This window comes from Marmota marmota, unplaced genomic scaffold, assembly GCF_001458135.2.
Source record: "Marmota marmota marmota unplaced genomic scaffold, marMar, whole genome shotgun sequence".
In the NCBI taxonomy this organism is placed as follows: domain Eukaryota; kingdom Metazoa; phylum Chordata; class Mammalia; order Rodentia; family Sciuridae; genus Marmota; species Marmota marmota.
The window spans coordinates 1478150-1499304 of record NW_025999998.1 but is presented as its reverse complement, the minus strand read 5'-3'; the positions used below and the strand labels follow the sequence as shown (position 1 = coordinate 1499304).

Here is a 21155-nt window from a genome sequence, read left to right as displayed (position 1 = left end):
GGAAAATCTGCTATGATTCTGTTGCTGTAATTATAAATCTCTTAATACTATTTAAGTACTAGACCACGAAATCCTGTTTTGTTTATAAAAATAAAAGCAATTTAAAAGAATAACTTGTACACCTATAAAAACATGTAAGTCATTTTAACAATAGAATACACTGGTGATTATACAGAGGATTCCTTGCCTATGAGTTATTTGTGCAAAAACATTTAAAAAGAAATAGTACAGGGTAACGTGGCATACTTTCAAGAGCAAAATATGTCCTACCAGAAGGTTCTAAAAGAGCCCAGAAAATGATATTTTTGCCCTTTATATCTTTAAAATCGATTGCTTTAAAAAATTGGATCTACTCTTGGTCAGAAATTTGAAAGCTAAACTTTTATAGGTCTCAGTGCAGAAGTGAGCATATACCAGATTATCTTTTTAAGTTTTATAAAGCATTATTACTTTCAGTGTTAAAAGTATATTTGAAATAAAGCATATTCTGTTCTTGCTTTCTGCTGTTCCTCAGAGTGTTATTTCTGTCATTGCTTAAGAATGGAATTTGCTAACTTTCACAGGTTCACTTTTTTTACTTTAATTTCAAAACAGCTAGTATTAAAAATTTAGTAGTTATACTTGACTTTAGGAAATGATGTAATACTTTAGAGTTTAGGAAATGGTGTATGTAAGTTGTGTATATGACAGATACTGATATCTAATACTGCAAAAATTAGCTCACATACAATTTAATAACAAATTTTATTATTAATGATCACTTATTCTATCACAGAAAGGCAGTAACTGCCAAGCATTAGATAAAAAGTGTGAGAAAATTCTTCTCATCACAGGGTAAAATAACAATGTCCTGAAATTTTGGGACCTTTACTCATTTATTAATTTGAAGGTGTTTCTGTATCATAAAAAGAATTCTCCAGGAAGACTAATCTTCTTTGGATAATCACGTATTACTTGTTTCATTCCACATTAATTTTCAAACTTTTCATTCTCTATCACCAGAGAAATATGGCATGTAATGGATGCCTATGAGTTTTTTTTCCTCCAAGATCCAGCAAATTACAATACAGACTGCTTTTTAAAACTCTTCTACTTTAAAATTCTGTCTTCTCTCTGATATTATTCCTCTCTCATTCATTTTTTACCCTCCTGATTTCCAGTACCCAATCTTACTCTAACAGGTTTTTCCTTGCTTTTCGTCTTTCATAATGCCAAATGACTGCTTGTGGGAATAAGTCTTGAGATTCTGCAACCAACTTCAACTTGGAAGCTCAGTCTCATACTTCAAAATTTTCATAGTTTCCTAATATTCTGTAATCATATCAAGTCCTTAAAACTCAGTATGAAAAGAAATATTAATATTTTTTGAGAATAATAACTATATGATAGTATTTATAGCTCAGAAGAATTAACCCAGTGACTATGAGATAAGGCAGAGAGTGGATGGGAAGACAGAAATGGGATCAGTAAGAAAATTTATGAGTTGTCCAAGACAAAAATAATTGAGTTTTTAAAGGGGTAAAGGCAGGGAAAGTGAAAAAAAAAATAGCAAAGAAGCTATGAGAGGAGACTAAGGACTTGGGAAAGTGTTTCCTGTGATACATGCTGAATGAATAGAGCAGAGGAAAAGAAAAAAAAAACAAACACCATGATTTAAATTTTGATAACCATGAAGATAATTATATCATGTATAGAAATGAGAAATGGCATAAATAATTAAAAGCTTCCAACATAATTTTCTCTACTAAAGTGTTAAAATCGGTTGCCAATATTTCTAACTAGTGTTAACAAAATTTCCAGATAAATGTTAAAAGTCAATTGACTCATGAGCTTTAAGAGACCAAAGCTATGGCCTTGGATTAGAAAGGACAAAGGTTCCTGAATATTTATCTATGTTACATAAAATTTACTTTTTAATCTAAACCTTTTCAGCATTAAGTCATCATAAATTTGAATTTTTATTTGTTTACTATAAATTGTACAAAGGTTTACTGTAAAATAACAAGATTAGTTTTAATAGTTGCAAAGACTGTTGATTTATTACCTGGGGAATATTTGTGGTTGAAAATTAAGAATATTTAAGTGTTATAGGAAAAAAGTATTTGTTCATTTGAGTTTTGTGTTTTGTATGCCTTAGGAAATAAATTTTGCTTTTTAATTTTAAGATATAAAAGCCCTGCTTGTGACTCAGATGTGATATTAATACATACTCAATCAGTAAACATGAAGTATTCCCATACTGAATTAAAAATTATATATATATATATATATATATATATATATATATATATATACACACACACACACACACACACATTTGCACACATATATATTTATATATGTAGGCATATAAAATGTATATATGTGTGTGTATGTATATGTGTGTGTGTATATATATATAGAAGGAGGGGCAGGCTATCTTTTTCTACATGTCCTATACATTCAAACTTACTGTTTACACATTATTTCCTCCATCTACAATGCCATTCTGAGCTCACTCATCTCTATTTGAGTTGTACCATTCAATTTCAAGAAGCCTTCTTGGTTGTTTTAGCACAAGTCAGAGGTGGGTTGTTTTCTGAAAAACTTTCATGTCATTTATCCTTTAGCACCTAAAACTGAGTTATTTCAATATACTATTTAGTAGTGTTGGTATATTGTATCTGCTATGTCAAATGATAAAGACAGAACTCCTTTTATATTTCTCATAGATCTAATGTAATGCATCTAGCAAATGCTGTTTTGATTTATTGCATTTTAGTTTTCAAATGGTATCATTTTAAGATTCAAATTTATCCTCTTAGCTCCATCCTACTTTTCCTGTCATTTACATTTTATCAAGCTATGTGAATGAAGGACACAGGAAAAATCCAGGTGAGTTTTGGTTAATAATCTAATCCACCTAAATTTTACTATGTGAAATCTAAGTTTTTGAATGTGAAAAATATAAGACTTATTTTGATGTATTCTAGGGATATATTTTTGAATGGCTAATGAAAACTTATTTGTGTGAAAAAGTCATCTTCTGATAATTTCCCATATTTTATTGTACTTTACAAAATATCCTCATTGTTGTATGTTAGCAAATATTTCAACTGTTAAAAAATCTAACCCTATTGTTGGCAATATTAAATAACTTTCAGTGCTGCATGTTGTTAGCTGCAGCTTAAATTTCATATCATGGATGTTATTAATATTTTATGGTTGGAATTAATTTCCAGATCAATGAATCAATGCTATCTTAATATTCTGTAATTTTAATTTTCATACCACATTTATTTTGTGAGTAGATTTTATAAAAGAAGTTGCTTTATGTTGCCAAACTCATTTTTTTTTTGTCGTCATCCAGAGTTGAATTTCCTTTGTTATCTCCCCACAGAGAGTACCTCATAAACTATTGAGCCATGCTGATCTGATGGGCAGGCCACATGCATTAAAGTGAAAAGGTGGGAACCTTCTCTTCAAATACCTCTTTGAAGATCTTTTACACAAAGCAAAGAGGTATTTCACTACAGGAATAAAAATAACAAAGATACACAATGCTATAGAGTGAAAAAAAATGAAGAACCTGTATAACTTTCTGGCTGCAAACACTGTTAGAATTAAGATAAACTTATTTTTTATTTGTAAATTTGCCTAGCAATAGCTGACCTTGTATCAGGTACAGGAAAATGAAGGACAAAGTTAATTTAGCATTTAATATCAACAGAAATGATCTTTCTCTCACCTTCTAAAACACATTCTATAAACATATACATATACACACTCTGTATTTTGGAGGCCAATTTCTTTTTGTTGTTGTTGTTGTTTTAAATTTTATTTTGATACAGGACTAGTTTGTTGCCCAGCCAGTCCTCAAACTGTAATCCTCCTGCCTCGGTCTCCCTGGTAGCTGGAATTACAAGCATGTACCACTACATCCACTAGGGCACCAATTTGTTTCTTGAGGTCATTTGTTGAAGTTGAATCTTTGGTAAGTTGTATTCATTTTGGTTGATACTATAAATCTGTTCACATGCATAGTGTTTAGAAACTTACAAAATGTTCTTACAAGCAGTAGTTGACTATCCCTTTTAAGGGGATAAATTTAATAATATGCTTGCTTTCACAAACTTGACCATTCTATCCAGTAAGGATAATAAGGGCCTACCCAGTCAATTTGGGTAGTCTTGTATTTTTACCCTTCCCTATCAACAATTTTGCTTTCTCAGACTTAATTTCAGAGATGGCAGGAAGAGAAGATGCCACTCAAGGAAACTGAAAGAGACAGAACCCAAAGGAGGATGAATTTTGTTTTCTAGGAAGTTTGAATTGAAAAAGTTGTATAAAGTGTGTGATGAACATAATCTATTTATACCTCTGCCTGGTGTTAAAAAAGGAAAGGATATGAGTGGTTTTGAAATTTCAGCTATGCTATGATTTGTGCAGGATATTTCTGATTTTGGATGCTTGAATCATGATTTTACAAGGCCACAGGGTACACTTGCACCCTGTGGAAGGTGATAGGCAGTACTCATACTCAAGGATCTTATCACCTAGGGTGGAAGTCAGGCATTCAGTCCTCAAAACAGCCTGAGAAGTACGGTGAGATAAACATACCCAGCTTACGTCTAGAATCCCCAGGTAAATCTTCCTAAAGAAGGTTCACGACTGAGTCATCAATGGAGAAGAAAAATGGGTAAGCCCTGGAAACAAAGTTTAAGCTATCTGTGGTTCATTTTCAATATTGATTTAGTACACAACTAGAATTTGGGTTTGGTTAGAGTTATAGATTTGGGAATAATGAGTCCATGGGAGTAAAGGCAGAATATGTAGTGCAATATACAGAATATTCCGTGCATAATTCTGGCACTTAGATGTAAGTACAAATGTACATCCATGTGTAATATGCAATAAGAGGAAAAAAAGGGCAAGATTGACTTGGAAACCACAGAATTGGGGAAGATAGGAACAGAGTAGTCTGAAAAAGAGATCACTGTGAATAGTCTTTATAATGTTTGAATTTACAAAATATATGTACAACTTATTCATGTGCCACTGAAATCAAAGAATTTCAGGAAAACATGGCAGTGAAACAAATTGCAAATACTTGATAAATACATTTTTGTTCTGATTATTTATACAATGATGTAATTGTTAAAATACACTAAAATTTATAAAGTTTAAAGTATGATAAAAGATAATTTAATCTATTAAATTGATTCTTCTAAGCTTCAAACATTAATATTCAAGTTTCTGCAACATTATCACCTATGCTCTAATTCTTTCAAAAAAATGGAAAATATAAGTGAGTATAATATATACATTTGTTCATTACAACAGGTCAAATTTTAAATACTATTGAAAGCTCATTTATACAGAGACCATACTGTGCCCTGCTCTGAATTACTCCATGATGTAAAGAACAGTAGTTCTCATATCGAGCATATTCAAGTAATCCTATTTTACCAAGTAGTAGTTTTCTATGAGTGGCTCCATTTTAAATGTAAGTGCTGGGGTAGAATGACACTACACCTTGTTTATACAAGTAAATAAACACCATCTGCCTAGCACAAACATAAGGCAAGAAGTAATAAATCATGCTAATGAAAATGAAACCTGTTGAATTTATATTAATCAGAAGCAACTGGGTGCATGGGCATATTAAAGTCATATAGGAAAACGTAGACCCATGAACTTATGGGACACACAAGATCACTGAATGAAGAAACCCTCTCACTCAAGGCCCATAAATGGAGAAACATCCCGGGACTGAACACAGAGGAACATTGACCCTGCCACCTGGTCACTCATCGTGAAAATTGTCCAGAAACATCTCCACAGGTTTGAACTTCTAAATCTCTGTCAGTGGGCTTCCACAGAACATGGTTTCTCTTGCCCATGATGACCACACAATAGCCCATTCCAGGCTATCTCAAGCCAATACAAAGTTAACATTGAAACTGTTGTCCATCTGGGCCCTGGCCTAGAATAAGTTTCTGCCCTTTGACATCTGTGACCTGAATAGGTTCTCTGACTGGTTCACAATCTTATATGACCACATATAGTGTATTTGCATTTGGTATCTGCTTTCTGCCTTTGCTCAGCAGTTCAGCCTTCAGCACTCCTGAGGCCATCTTGACTTTTTCTTAGCCTTTCTGTAACATCATACTACGTAATACAATGTATGACTGAAATGCAATAAATATTAGAAATTAAGTTTGGAATAAAACCTGTGATTGTTTGGTTTATGACTGTCATATGACTCAAAAGTATTCAGTGAACTGCCACTGCTGAAAGTGGTGTAGCCTGTGAATTTACTGTTATTGAATAAATTCTGACATTGTGGAAAGACAAACATGTTTGGCCTATATTAACGACATAGCTCATTCAAAAACAAGTTCCTACTCAAATTTTGTATGTTCTTTGTCAACTTTTTGCATTTACTAAATAGAAATCAATATCTTCATTCTCCCAAACTCTTACATAAATAAGAAAAAATAAACTTGTTTATATAAGAAATAAAGATGTTATTTTCTAATAAGATTTTATTGCAATTGTTTTACAATCTTTTTTTTTTGTATCCATGGAAAATGATGTTTTCACGATCCTATTTTTTCCTCATGAATTTTAGATTTGATTTTCAAAATTACCTGTTTTTATTGTAGAAAATTGTGAAAACAAAGTTAAAACTTAAAAAAACCCAAATGTTAAAAATACAGTAAATTATTTTATTATTTATTCATTTGCTTCCATATTTTTCCATATACATGCACATGTAACATCCTATGAAGACATTTTAATCTTGTTAATTGAAATAACTGCTCCTTTTCTGTTATTCTAAAACATGTTTTAATGATTCTATACAATTTTATTAAAGAAAAGGCTCTTGTGAATTCTATTTTATTAAAATTGAGTAGATCATAATTTTCCCTGCCATTAAAGCATATTATAAGAAGCATCCTTTCTTTATAAATAGGTCTTCTTAGACATTCCTAATTATTGTCTTCCATCAAATCACTACATACAGAAGATGTCTAGGTCAAAAGGAGAATGGCTGAGGTGTTTAATAAATAGAACAAGGGCATATTGCATAATCCTTGCATTTTTAAAAAAAATATTACTTGCCCTCTTATCCTTGGTTCATCTTCTTTGTTAGTCTTCACCACTGTGGAAGGCAGAGAGTCTATGTGCATTGCACATAAGATGTATGTTTTTAGGGTCAGTATGCAGGCTTTGCAAAGTGTAAAAAATGCTTTTTAATTAAATTGTTTAATACATATCTTCTACTCCCTAAATGAATAGCCCATTATTCCATTTAACGGACAAAAGTTTCATATTCCTGTCTCTATATAACTACGCATTCTAGCTATGGATTCATAAAGGAACAGACTCGGGAAGGATCATAATTGAATCTGTGTCAAGAGTTCTGACCTTTTGCAATTTTAAAACCAGAAATCAAGAGTCTTTTGAGTTATTGGGCTATTTGTCTGCTTTAATTGTCTCATTCTGGAAGTGAGAAAATGTGGGGGACTTTGGAGGTAACTCAGTCTTTAGGCGCTTGCCATTAAGAAGGCTGCTGGTACTGTGCTAGTTGAATTACTTGAGTTTACTACTGGGAATCCCTACTGGAAGTAACATCCCTTCTTTATTCTGGAATACTATATGATGCTTCAGCACTTATTTGTAGCTCAGGCATCCTGATACTAGTTCAAAAGGCAGTCTATTCAGAGCTACCTGTTCTGTTAAAGTTAGGAGGGAGAAAAACATTAAGACATTATAATTTTTAAAGGACGTTTTTGTGGTACTGGAGATTAAACCCAGGGACACTCAAATGTTAGGCAAATGTTCTACCACTGAGCCACATCTCCAGCCCTTTTTAATTTTATTATAGACAGGTTAAAAATTTGCCCAGGCTGGCCTTGAACTTCTGATTCTCCTACAAGAGTCTCCTGAGTATCTGGGATTACAAATGTGAACCACCTTGTTCAGTTTAAAGGATAACTTTTTCTCTTTTTTTTTTTTAAGAAAAGAAGTATTCCAGTGCTTGTCAAAGGCAAAAGGACTGCTGGGGTTACAGTATGAATTCTCTGGATAAGAGTTGGAGAGAAGCACAGTTGTGTCATGGAAACCAGCCAACCTGGTTATACAGAACTCACCTGGAGCCTAAGTCCATCACTTCCCTCAATACTGGTGCCAACATGCTGTCAGTCACATATGCTTTACTGGAATATCACTGGCCAGGAACTGCTCGCTTTTTATTCCTACCTGGAACAAAATATACTGTCATTTTTTTTCATGTCTTTTCAAGCATGAGATATCCATTGTGTTATCTTACCTGTCACATGCAAACTCATTTATCAGAATGTTCAACCCAAAGGGAAGCAACAAGCTCTTTATACTTTACCTCTTGATTAATACAGCACCTGCATAAATCAACAGGACCATCTATATTTTATCTCCTATAAAATGGTCTTTATTTCAAAATGGTTATTATTTCAATGCAATTATTCCTATCCATTTGGTTTAAGTAATTGGTGTGTTAATTTAGGAAGTCATTTTCTATATACTGTCCTTGAAGACCATGAATCAAAACATTTTTAAACCCAGGAAGCTACTGATGGATTTTTTTTTTTTTTAACACCAGGGAAGGGAGTTTCGGTTGGTAATAGAATAGTAATGCAATTCCATTAGTTTTAGTTTTACAACTATTTTGTATTCCTCAATTTGAGGGATATTGATGAATACTGGTATTTCTTCAAATATACCAGAGTATTGCCATGAAACTTGTGAAGATAGACAGCTTGTGCCCATGAAGAACTCATAGGCTTGGCCACAACCTCAGATATGCTGCCTGTGCAAATGGGAAGTGTCAGTCAGGGTCTTTTACTTCCCACATTAAAGACACTTGACTTTCATTGCACCCAGATGATCTTCAGTTTGGTATACAGTTGGGTGACTTTAGGAACTCTGAATCAATATGCAAGAGATGCAGTGATGTACCCAACTACCTAGCATGTTCTTTATCTTTGTTTTGTCACCCTTTCCAGGATTTGGAATTGAACTCAGTTGAATCTCATGGGTAGGATCCTTCTATTTGCTTGTTTTCTTGACATTCATTGCATACCTGAATCTGCAAGAACAAGATTGACCTGGTCAATATACCTTACTGCTTGATCCACCTGCCAGGGTATCCTTTTATAGAACTCTTGTTATCCTACAAGTAGGATAGGATGGATCACAACCTGATTCTAGTACTGCCCTCTGTGAATGAATAATGTGGCTTCATGTATTTCAACATGTGTAGTGAAAACTATTATCACCCAAACTCAGTTTTCTGGTTATCAAGGTAGGAAGCACATATTTTGTTCCATATTGTTACTAATTATTTAGTTACTTTTCTATGCAGTATGAAGGGAAGGGTCCAAGAAAGGCCCACTTGAATAGTTTTATAAAACTCAGATTTTTAAGAGTGAATGTTGCTCTTTTAAAATTCAGATTTTTCTCATATTCTGGGATCCATGTCTTTCATGTCATCCACTACCATTGTAGACTATAATTAGTTTTTATATGACAGCATTAATAACATTTTAAATGTTGATAGTACTTTTAAATTAGGGTAATTTGAGGAAAGTTTGATAAAAAGTCTATTTAAAAAAGCATGGTCTATATGCAGAAGAAATCATAAAAGGAGTGGTGGAGTTGTTGCTACCTCTGGCCTGCAAGGATGAGGCAGGGAGCAGAAACTGTCATCAGGAATCAATTACATAGAGAGGGCCTCTCAACCAGGAGTGGTGACCTGACCTTGGGTGTCACAGGATGGAAGAAAGTCTGAGGATGAAGTACTAACTTCCTCCTCCGGTGCGGTTTCTTACCTAGACTACTTATGAGGCAAATACTCAGGGAGCCCAAATGCATACCAGTCTGTTGAGGACCTCCATACAAGCTAGTTTCTAGGGCTAGACGGTAGATGGGAAAAGAAAAAGTGAAGCTGAGAGAAGAAATAACAGATCCAGCCAATACTTCTCATTTGTACCTAAAAGCAGGAGATTTGGAATCAGATCTGTGTTTGAGCTCTAACTCCACCTGGATTTGTAAAAGACAAATCATTCAAGTTTTATAAATTCTCAGAAACATTATCTGTCTAATGGAGAAAAATCAACAATATACACTTCAGTTTTGTTGTTAGATTAAATGGCATAGCATACCTAGAGTATATACTAAGTGCTTAATATTAGTGATAGTGGTAGTTCCTCTCCACATACAAAAATCAGCAAACTTGAACGACTTCCAGAATTCTCCATAACACCTTGCAACAGATTATGTACTTCTACAGTGAATTTTCTTAGGTGTAGAGTTCCCTCTGCTCAAGATTCCTCTCCCACTTCTCAAACTCAGTTTGCCTAGAAAATCTTACTGATGCTTTATAATTCATGAACTGAATAGCAGGCTCTCCATAGCTCTTTCTCAAGGAAAGGTGACCTTCCCTATTTTTCCACACCCCACCACACTAGAAACTAACTGGGTCACACCTGTCTTCTTATTTGAACTTGAGCTCCTTGAGAGGAGGGAGAGGCTACATCTGGCAAATGTGTAGTAGTTCACTGCCAGGTTCTCACTAGATACTCAGAAAATATGAAGTCTGAATAAGTGAATGCGGATTTCTAGAATAAGTCCACCACAATGTAAGGACAACATTCAGCAAATTCTTCCCTCTTCACCTCAAAGACAGATCAACCCATGACAACTGATGCAAATGGGGGAATAAAGTGATCCTGAGACATCAAAAAACCCAAAACAACAACAACAACAACAACAAAAACAACTCTGAATAGCTGCCAAAGTAAAATGCAAACAACTTCGATTTTCCTCTGGGACAGTCTAGCTAGAAGCCCACCTCATTCATTTCAAAGTTTCAAAAGCCCTAGACCAAATTGATTTGAACCAGAAAATTACTGCTAATTAACTAGCTGACTATGACAAGCACTTCATTGTATCTAATGCATTTGAGTGATTTTCATAAAAAGTTACAAAACCCCAGTACCTTCAATGACTAACCAGAAGTTTCTCCCTGCAATTGTTAAAATATTTATTGTTTTGTGGCTATGTGGCCATGTAATGGATTTTCATGATCCATGAACTTCAGCAACACAAAATAGTATATAGAACACATTCTTACTTCCTCCTTGGCCTCCATTTCTCCTTTTTCCCTTCTTCTCTCAACAAAACTCCATTTATTGTCATCTGTATGGGCTTGCAGAATTTTCTTTTCCAAATTCAAACAAATATTCATATTCCCTAGATTCTTTTTAAAAATATCCATGCTTTATGCAACACTACAGGTGTCTGTTTTTTGCTTAAATGGTTTTTTATGTTAATGAGTATCTTCATATTTTCATCTTCATTTCTGTGTTCTGATATACCATAAGTTACTTAACCAGAAATCCCAAAATTAATTTGTCTTTTGTTTTAATGAGGTTATAATTTTGAATGTATAAAACTAATTTTTAAGAGTTATATCTGTAGCATAAATTTCTGTAAGTGTGTGTAGAAAGTAAAAAAAAAAGTAAATGGATTTGTAACTTAAATGCAGTGGCAAATTTCCTTCCTTGGGAACAAATTTGTGCTCTCACCAGCAATCTATGAGACTTCTGAGAGTGGCAGACTTTGTATTTGTGTAAATCTGATAGTTTTTTCCCTGTTATTTTAATCAACATTTTAAAAGTTGTGACATAGGTTTAATATCTTTTTATAACATTTAGAGGATATTTGTCATCTTTCTGTAAAATTTCTGTTTGTATCCTTTGTCTTTTATTTCTATTGCATTTTGAAACATTATTTCTTATATTTCCAAAATTAGGTAAAGCAATTAACTACATCAGCAAAATAATTCTCTGAGTATTTTTTTATTTGTTTTTTGTTGTTGTTAAGAAAGTTTTTTGTGGCCAAGTTGCTTCATTGGAATTCTTTACAGGAAAGCTATAATCACAAAGAGGTCCCTCAGTGCCCTCTAGTGGCATCCTGCTCCATTGCATCTTTTCTTGAAGTAACACTGAGGGCAAATCTATCTGCTGGTATTCTCCTTATCTTCTCAGTCCACCCAAGTCTCCTCAACTCAGACCCAATTTGAAAACAAAGTGAAACTAAAAACATAGGTACTTCAACCCTTCAGGAACCATATTAGTGCCTGGAAATTGTTGGGTGCACTCTTAAGTAGGATTTATTTGCTTACTGGTTGCTTTAAAAGATGGCATTGGGCTATCTGTCTGTGGGTCACAGTGTATTCTTGTTCTAGGTATCAGGCTCTGCTTTACTTGTACCTGTACCATAGTAAAATAAAGAGGACTTTCCAGACTTATGAGTGCCAAAAATGTCAATCCCTTGAAAAGCCTTAAAGTCACTCATTCATTAATACATTGCACAAATATTTGGAATGCTATGTTTAGTATTCTAGGTGTTAGGTGCATATCTTCTAGTTGGAGGAGACAACCAGTAAACATGTAATTAAGTAAACAATTTGCTATATAAGACAATGTTGGTTTGTGAGTATGGGAGGTTTATTTCAATGTAAAACAGAAAATTAAGCGTCTATAAAGAAGTACCATTTAAGTAAAGGACTTGGAGGAACAGGAGTTAAAAGTGTGGCTGTCTGGAGAAAAAGCCTCATAGGTAGAAGCAATCGGCCTAAAGCCACAGTATGCTTGGTAAGTGTACTGAATACCAGAAAAATCCTCCTTAAAAGGACCTTTCTCACAGCTGCTGGAGGTGCCCTACCGCCAGCCCCAGCTCTCTTCCCACTGTGAAAACTTCTCCCAGCTGGCCACAATGACTCACTAAGCCTTGAGGCCTTGACATCTGCACGCAGACTGCGGATGGAGTGTAAGTCCTGGCCTTCTGCTCACGGTACAGAAAAGCTTTCTGTGGTGGGGGCTGAAGCCTCTGCTGAGACTGCAGTGTGGCCCATGTCTTTGTTTCCTAATTCTTGCTTTATTTCCTTCTCTTTCACAAGTGTTGATTGCCACAACAGTCTTTGTACATCTACTACATGCTAAGTCGTGTCACAGCCTACTTATTCGCAGAGTAAACAGGAATCCAGTGTGCAGTTGACAACTGGAGACGGAATTAATTTTAAAAAACGTTTGAGGACCTCCTATATGCCAGCATTAATTTTGTTGCTTAGAATACAATAGTAATAACAATTACTTTTCCATACAGAGCTTTAGTTAGAGTAACTACAAAAATTAAGTAAGATTCAATAGTATATTTTATATATGACAAAGGAATAAGTGCTAAGGAGAAAAATGAAGCAGCAAGATGGTGTATGACATGACTGGGAAGGGGATTTGGTTCTTGATAAGGGAGTGAGGTACATCTTCACTAAGGTAACACTCAAGTAAAGGTCCAAAGGAAACAAGTCAGACATGTTGACATCCTGAGAGAGAAATTTCAGAATTCCAGGCATACACACCATGAAGAACAGTCTCTAAGGAGAGAACATGCCTAGATTTTTTTTTAAAACAGAAAAAAAAAATACAGATTTTGGAAAGCGGAGTGAGCAAGAGAAAAAAGTAAAGGAGGATATCAGATTAATGAAGAGGTATATTATCTTAATCTTTGTAAGCTATTTTAAGAATTGTAGATTTTTACTCCAAATGAGATGAAAAGTAAATGTGGTACTTTCAGAAAAATATCTAACAGGATCAATCTGGCTGAAGATTGAGATGAGACTGGAAGACAGTTAAAGTGAGAAGCAGAGCTACAAAGAAAGAGTCTACTGAAAGGATCTAGAAGAGATGACTGTGTCTTGGACCAGAACAGTGGAGGTGGCGAGACATGACCACAATAAGGTTCAAACTGACTTGAGGTGGGGCGGAAGGAGAGACAAAACACAACTCCACGATTTGGGATCTGAGCAATAAAAAAGTGGAGTTAGTTTTACTCAAATGAAGATGACTACCACCACAATAGGCTTACAGGTATGAAGAGATCCACTGTGAAGTTGCTGAATTCAAGATGCATATTCATCACTCGAATGAAGATATTAAGTAGGGAGCTGGGTAATGAAAACAGATTCAGAGGAAATACATTCCTGGAACATATTTGAGCTTAAATGAAGTTTAGAAGTTCATAGAATATAGGTGCTATTACAATCACTGAGATCAGGTGTGATTATCAAAGTGGAAAGTGTGGTTAGAAAAGAAACTACAAGAACTAAAGCTCTGGATACTTCAGCTTTTAAAGCTGGGAACATGCAAATAAAACTAACAAATGAGACTAAAATGGAGCTGCTCTTGAGCTATGTAGGGAAGTGAGAGAGTGGAGTCTCAAAAAACAACCAAAAACAGTGGCTTGAAAAGTGAGTTCTAATGTGGCTAATGTTTCAGGAAAGTCACATAAACAAGACAGAATTGCACATGGAATTTGCAATACAGTGCTCAGTGACAATGACCAGGTGTGTTTTATTGAAATGTGTCTTAGAGGACAATGCTAAGCTGTAGAGTTATATAAAATTTAAGAGGAAAGAAATTTGAGAATTTGAGCCATTTTCATAATAGGACATAGACAAAAAGCTGGTTGGCCTTAACGTCAATCAAAAAAGCAATCCTTTCAAATTTCTAAAGATTGAATTTCTACAGATCATATTCTCTCATGGAAATAAAAATCGGTCATAAAAAGACAAGCAAACAAAAATCTGTATTGATCTGAAGAACACACATCTGTAAATAATCATGTAAAAATCATCATAATTTAAATATAAACCAAATGAATGCAGAAGGACTGAATATTAGAACTTGTGAAGCCTTTGGAACCTCACTCCTGCCACTGTCACGCTCCACTTTCACAACTTAGATACTATTTGCAGCTTAAAAAATCTTCTGTGCTTTGCATAAATCACTATCTTCTACCTTATTTCTAGGCTAATTTGTGTCTATGCTTATGTTCTTTTCTGTACTGTGAGCAGCTTAAATATGAGTACTTAACTCATCTCGGGAATCTTTAGCACTTGGTAATGTGGTGATGCTCAATGCACATTTACTGAATGAATGGATGAAATAATTTGTGGACAGATAACCATATTACAATGTTAAGTGCAACAGAGATGTACACGATTTTTATGGCTTAAAACACCTAGTTTATATCAGTTCAAATGTGTTGAATTTTAAAAATTCACTCTTCAAAGTAGCTTCAAAAAAAAATAAGCTTAAAGGAAAAGTGCAGTGTTTAATAGCTGCTTGTCCATCCCCCAAAGGACCCATTTCTGAGGCTGGCTGTAATCTTTAGCCTGGATCTCACTGAGGTACACTCCAGGTATAATAGGGAAATACTCTCTCGTTACCATCAGCCTCTGGCCTATGGCTTCACTCAACTTTCCATCAACTCTGGCTTCTAGGAGTGCAGCTTGATCATCAGAAAGGCTAGCAAGGATCTCATAGAAAGAAATCCTGTGAGAGTAATAGACATCTAAGCTCTCAAGTCACAATTGTTTTTCCTCAACCCATGCCTGGAACATCAAGAGATGTCACAGCAAAATTAAAGCAAAAACTCACAGGAGTTCCATTGCAACTTAAAATATGCCTTTACTGAAGCACAACATTATTTGAAGCAGAACTATGAATATGTGCTGATTCATTATCATTTTTATAATGCAAATGACAGAATGAATAATGATTATATATATTAAAATCCTGCCTTTGGAAGTCATGCATAGAGTTCTATTTGCTTGTCAAAAGAAACTGCCTGAAAAATACAAAACGAGCTTTTTGGCCCAAGAGCCCCCAAATTACCAAAGAAATTTTTATAAAACATTACTTGAATGAACTGAAAAGTTGACTCTTCCCTTTATCATGTATTTCTATGTTTGGAATAGGCTTATTTAGTATGGTGAGAAGTAACTTATTATACCAACATCCTCATTTAGATCAAGGTACCTTGGGGTATTTCAGGTATCTAAATCTTTTCCTAGTTACATTTTTATATGTACTCTAGAGGTGATATTAAGCACACACACACACACACACACACACACATTACAGCAAGTAGACAGTGAGAAGCCAAGTTGGATTTATATTCCCATCTTTAGTTATAAGGACTAAGATCTTTGAAGTTAGCATTTTTGTAACTAGTTCACCTTATTTTTCCTGTAATACATAAAACTAAATGATCTCTGTTCATGAAGAGACTTAAAGAATGTACCTATTAAAGTAGTTTTATTAAATTGGCCATCCATGGAAGTGAATTTATCAATCTGCAGACAGAACAAATCTAGAAAGATGGCATAGAGAGAAGACCCATTAGGAAACATCAGTCTGGAAGAATCTACAAGTTTCCTTGTTGCAGAAATATTTGGCTAGCAAAGTCATTATCTTTTCCTGACTGTTAATCCATTAAGTCCTGAGTTTTCAATTACACAAATATTTCAACAAAATTCACAGGTGCATTAAAATAGGTTGAGTATTTTAATATTGATTCACATTTTTATATGTGAAACATTCAAATATTTTATAACACAAATCATTCACATATTAATTTTCTCAAAAAAATTCTACAAACAATATTTCTTTCAAAAGTTACTATAAGTGGTATAGTTGTTGCTCAATTTACATTGTTATACATGTCTTACATCTGGAACTATAGGGCTTAATGGTATATGAAGGGGGATAGTTCAAGATGTAAACAAAATTGGCATACATAGTGATACAGCCCTATCAATATTTATAGCATCTTATTGTCTAATTTTTTGAGTTCTTTGTATACTCTGGATATTAGGGCTCTATCTGAAGTGTGAGGAGTAAAGATTTGTTCCCAGGATGTAGGCTCCCTATTTACCTCTCTTATTGTTTCTTTTGCTGTGAAAAAACTTTTTAGTTTGAGTAAGTCCCATTTGTTGATTCTAGTCATTAACTTTTGTGCTATGGGTGTCCTATTGAGGAATTTGGAGCCCGACCCCACAGTATGCAGATCGTAGCCAACTTTTTCTTCTATCAGACAGCGTGTCTCTGACTTGATATCAAGCTCCTTGATCCATTTTGAATTAACTTTTGTGCATGGCGAGAGAAAGGGATTCAGTTTCATTTTGTTGCATATGGATTTCCAGTTTTCCCAGCACCATTTGTTGAAAATTAGACAATAAGATAACAAACAACCCAATCAACAAATGGGCCAAGGACCTGAACAGACACTTCTCAGAGAAGGACATACAATTAATCAACAAGTACATGAAAAAATGCTCACCATCTCTAGCAGTCAGAGAAATGCAAATCAAAACCACCCTAAGATACCATCTCACTCCAGTAAGATTGGCAGCCATTATGAAGTCAAACAACAACAAGTGCTGACGAGGATGTGGGGAAAAGGGTACACTTGTACATTGCTGGTGGGACTGCAAATTGGTGCAGCCAATTTGGAAAGCAGTATGGAGATTTCTTGGAAAGCTGGGAATGGAGCCACCATTTGACCCAGCTATTCCCCTTCTCGGTCTATTCCCTAAAGACCTAAAAAGAGCATGCTACAGGGACACTGCTACATCGATGTTCATAGCAGCACAATTCACAATAGCAAGACTGTGGAACCAACCTAGATGCCCTTCAATAGACGAATGGATAAAAAAAATGTGGCATTTATACACAATGGAGTATTACTCTGCATTAAAAAATGACAAAATCATAGAATTTACAGGGAAATGGATGGCATTAGAGCAGATTATGCTAAGTGAAGCTAGCCAATCCCTAAAAAACAAATGCCAAATGTCTTCTTTGATATAAGGAGAGTAACTAAGAACAGAGTAGGGTCGAAGAGCATGAGAAGAAGATTAACATTAAACAGGGATGAGAGGTGGGAGGGAAAGGGAGAGAGAAGGGAAATTGCATGGAAATGGAAGGAGACCCTCAGAGTTATACAAAAGTACATACAAGAGGAAGTGAGGGGAAAGGGAAAAATAATACAAGGGGGACAAATGAATGTCAGTAGAGGGGGCAGAGAGAGAAGAGGGGAGGGGAGGGGAAGGGGAGGGGGATAGTAGAGGATAGGAAAGGCAGCAGAACACAACAGACACTAGTATGGCAATATGTAAATCAATGGATGTGTAACTGATGTGATTCTGCAATCTGTATATGGGGTAAAAATGGGAGTTCATAACCCACTTGATTCAAAGTGTGAAATATGATATATCAAGAACTATGTAATGTTTTGAACAACCAACAATAAAAAATTTAAAAAAAAGAAAAAAAAATAGAATAAGTAAGGAACATGTAAATAGTGAATTATGTATCTTTCCTAAAAAAACATTTAGAATTTAAGGCATTTGCTTCAATAAATTCTGTTCTATTTTATTTAAAATCAAAAAAAATATTTATAGCAGCATAATTCACAATAGTCCAATTATGGAACCATTAATAAAGTCAAAAGATGAATGGATCAAGAAAATATGGTATGTATATATAATGAAGTTTTGTTTTTTTGTTTGTTTTGGGTACCAGGGATTGAACCCAGGGGCACTTACCACTGAGCCACATGCCTAGTGCTTTTTATATTTATTTATTTTGAGAAGGGGTCTTGCTAATTTTCTTAGGGCCTTGCTAAGTTGTTGAGATTGCCTTCAAACTCATGATCCTCCTGTCTCAGTCCAGAGCTGCTGGGATAACAGGTATGTGCCATCACACCTGCCCACGATGTGGTTTTAATCAGCTATAAAGAATAAAATCATGGCACTTGTCAGTAAATGGATGGAAATGGAAAACATCATGCTAAATGAAGTAAGCCAGACTCAGAAAACCAAGGGTCAAATGTTTTCTCTCATATGTGGAAGACAGAAAACCAACAACAAAAGGTGGTTGGATAAGATACAGATATAGGAGAGATCAATGGTATAGAAGGAGGAGAGATGGAAAAGGAAGAAAATATGGAATGAATTTAACAAATTTCAGGTGGTGTATTTATATAAATATACCCCAGGGGATTCTACCTTTATGTAGAAAGCACCAACAAAAAAGAAAACAAGATGAGTGAAAGGAGAAAAGCAGGAGGGAGGAGAGAAGGGGGAAGGACTGAATTATAGTAAGTCAAGTTCCATGCATGTATGATTTTGTCAAAATGAATATGATTTTGTCAAAATGAATATTACTATGTATAACTATAATATTCTAATTTTAAAAATGGGGTAGTTGTAGAAGGCAAAAATGTTTGGAGCATGAACAGTAATCAAGGCATTTATTGCTGATCCTAATATTGGTTATGTTTTCTGCTTATCTTTCAAGACTCAGACCAAAGATGCTTTCTTTATTAATACTAACCTCTTCAAAGTGCTTTTTATTCACTTACTATAATTATGGGATAATGGTACATTCCATATTAATATTAATCTCACTCAACTTTTTAAAAACTTTCCTTACTTAGGTCTGAATATTATAAGGGATGTGCATTCCTTATTACCGTCATTCTTTTTTCTCCTAAATTTGTCCTAATCTGCCTGTACCCCCCAATTCCAAATATCCATGCCTGGAAAGTAGTGAATCATTTTGTGTTTGGTAAAGGAATTAAAATCCTCTACCTGAAGAAACTTTTTTAAATTTAAATAACAAAATAATTTATAGATAAGTCAAATGGCTCATACACTTTTAAGTTTCCTTCATGATTTGTTTAGATATAACACAATACCCTAATACATCCATTCATCTTACAAAGGTGAAATTTTAAGGGTGAATATGTTGTTTTTTGTTTCTTAAAGGGCCTTGCTGAGTTGCTGAGTCTGACTTTGAACTTGCAATTCTCCTTCCTCAGCCTCTTGAGCCACTGGGATTACAGGTGTGTGCCAACACACCCAACTCATAAATATACAATTTTTTTTATCATGAATTGCAAGAAGCATATTAAGCATATTAACCAGTTTATGTAATCTAATGACAATATCTATAGGAACATTTCTAAAATGAAAAGATTATTAGCCTAATCTTAAATGTACACATACATACACACACACACACACACAGTATTAGATATGTGTGTGTATATGCAGTATTATGTAAGACCTGATTGCAGCAGTAGGTACAAAGGGAAAAAAAGACTGTCATATTTTATAACAATGAAAGGGTAATTGTGACAGTCACGGATTTTAAATGTGATTTGATACAAGACATCCTTTAGAGTTATCTAAATTAACGCATATCACAGTGCAGCCAAGAACACTATCTATAACTTATGCAAGGGTAAGATGGAAAAGCAATTTCCATAGTGGGGTGAAGGGTAATCAGTACAAGAAAGCAAGGTATTTAATTAGGAAAATTGTAGGGATTATGCATGAGGATGCATAATCAGAGTTTAATCTTAAGAGGAAAAAATGGAATCAATGATGTTTAATTTTCTCCGTAATCTGCACAAAATCTTTACTTACAGTGTACTTCACTAATTTATGAATTTTTCATTATTTTGGGTGAAGTGGCAACCACTTCTAGTTATTTTTCAAAGATTTTAAAAAAGTGATTAAATCTCAGTAGAGACATTGGAACACTGTTAGGCAAACTACTAAGACAAATCAGAGGTTGAGGATGGTAGAAAGACTAGAATGGATTAACAAGATGTGATATGAGAACTTCCTTCCTGAAAATTGTATCCCTAGAGGAGCTTGGAGGGCTCAAAACCTCTAAAATAGTGAAAAAGTACATTGGCAAAAGAGAAATGGTAATATTGAAAAGCTCAGAGGTGACTACATTCTGCAGTATGGGTTAAATGTGGGAGACTCCTAGATCTGCAGTATTCAAGAGGCATGAAGATGGCATTTAACCATCAGAAGACAACACAAAATATGGAAATTCCATAATCCTTAGCAGCTCTAGGTTGGCTATCACAGTATCTTTTCAAAAAATGCCTGTGAGTCAATGTCTTATAGAACATGATGTTTCTAGTAGCAAGATTTATACACAACTAGGGTATGTGCTGTCCAATTTTAAAGTTTGAGAATAAATGGATGATAAACAAAAGTCTGGCATCGTTCATTGTAATGGAAAATTATTTCTTACGTATTTCTCATAGTCAGGTTTATTCATAGTCTAAAGACAAATTTTTGAAAAATAGGCCAACTCCTATTGAGAAAGGATTCTGTGATACTATTGCCAATATAGATGCAAATATCTTCTCTTCCCCCAAAGTTTTCTGTCACCATTTTGTCAGGCTTATTATTCCCA

The 21155-nt window shown here is 34.5% G+C and overlaps 1 protein-coding gene across 50 annotated transcripts in view; it reads right to left on the bottom strand.

Annotated features, from left to right (window-relative positions):
- The window catches only part of Ptprd (protein tyrosine phosphatase receptor type D), a 2156260-nt gene that overhangs the window by 1527915 nt on the left and 607190 nt on the right, over positions 1-21155 (bottom strand). For all 50 annotated transcript variants that reach the window (XM_048806967.1, XM_048806968.1, XM_048806990.1 and 47 more), the window contains one exon: positions 8139-8247. The gene's annotated coding sequence lies outside the window, so the exon portion shown is untranslated. The remainder of the gene's footprint in view (positions 1-8138; positions 8248-21155) is intronic.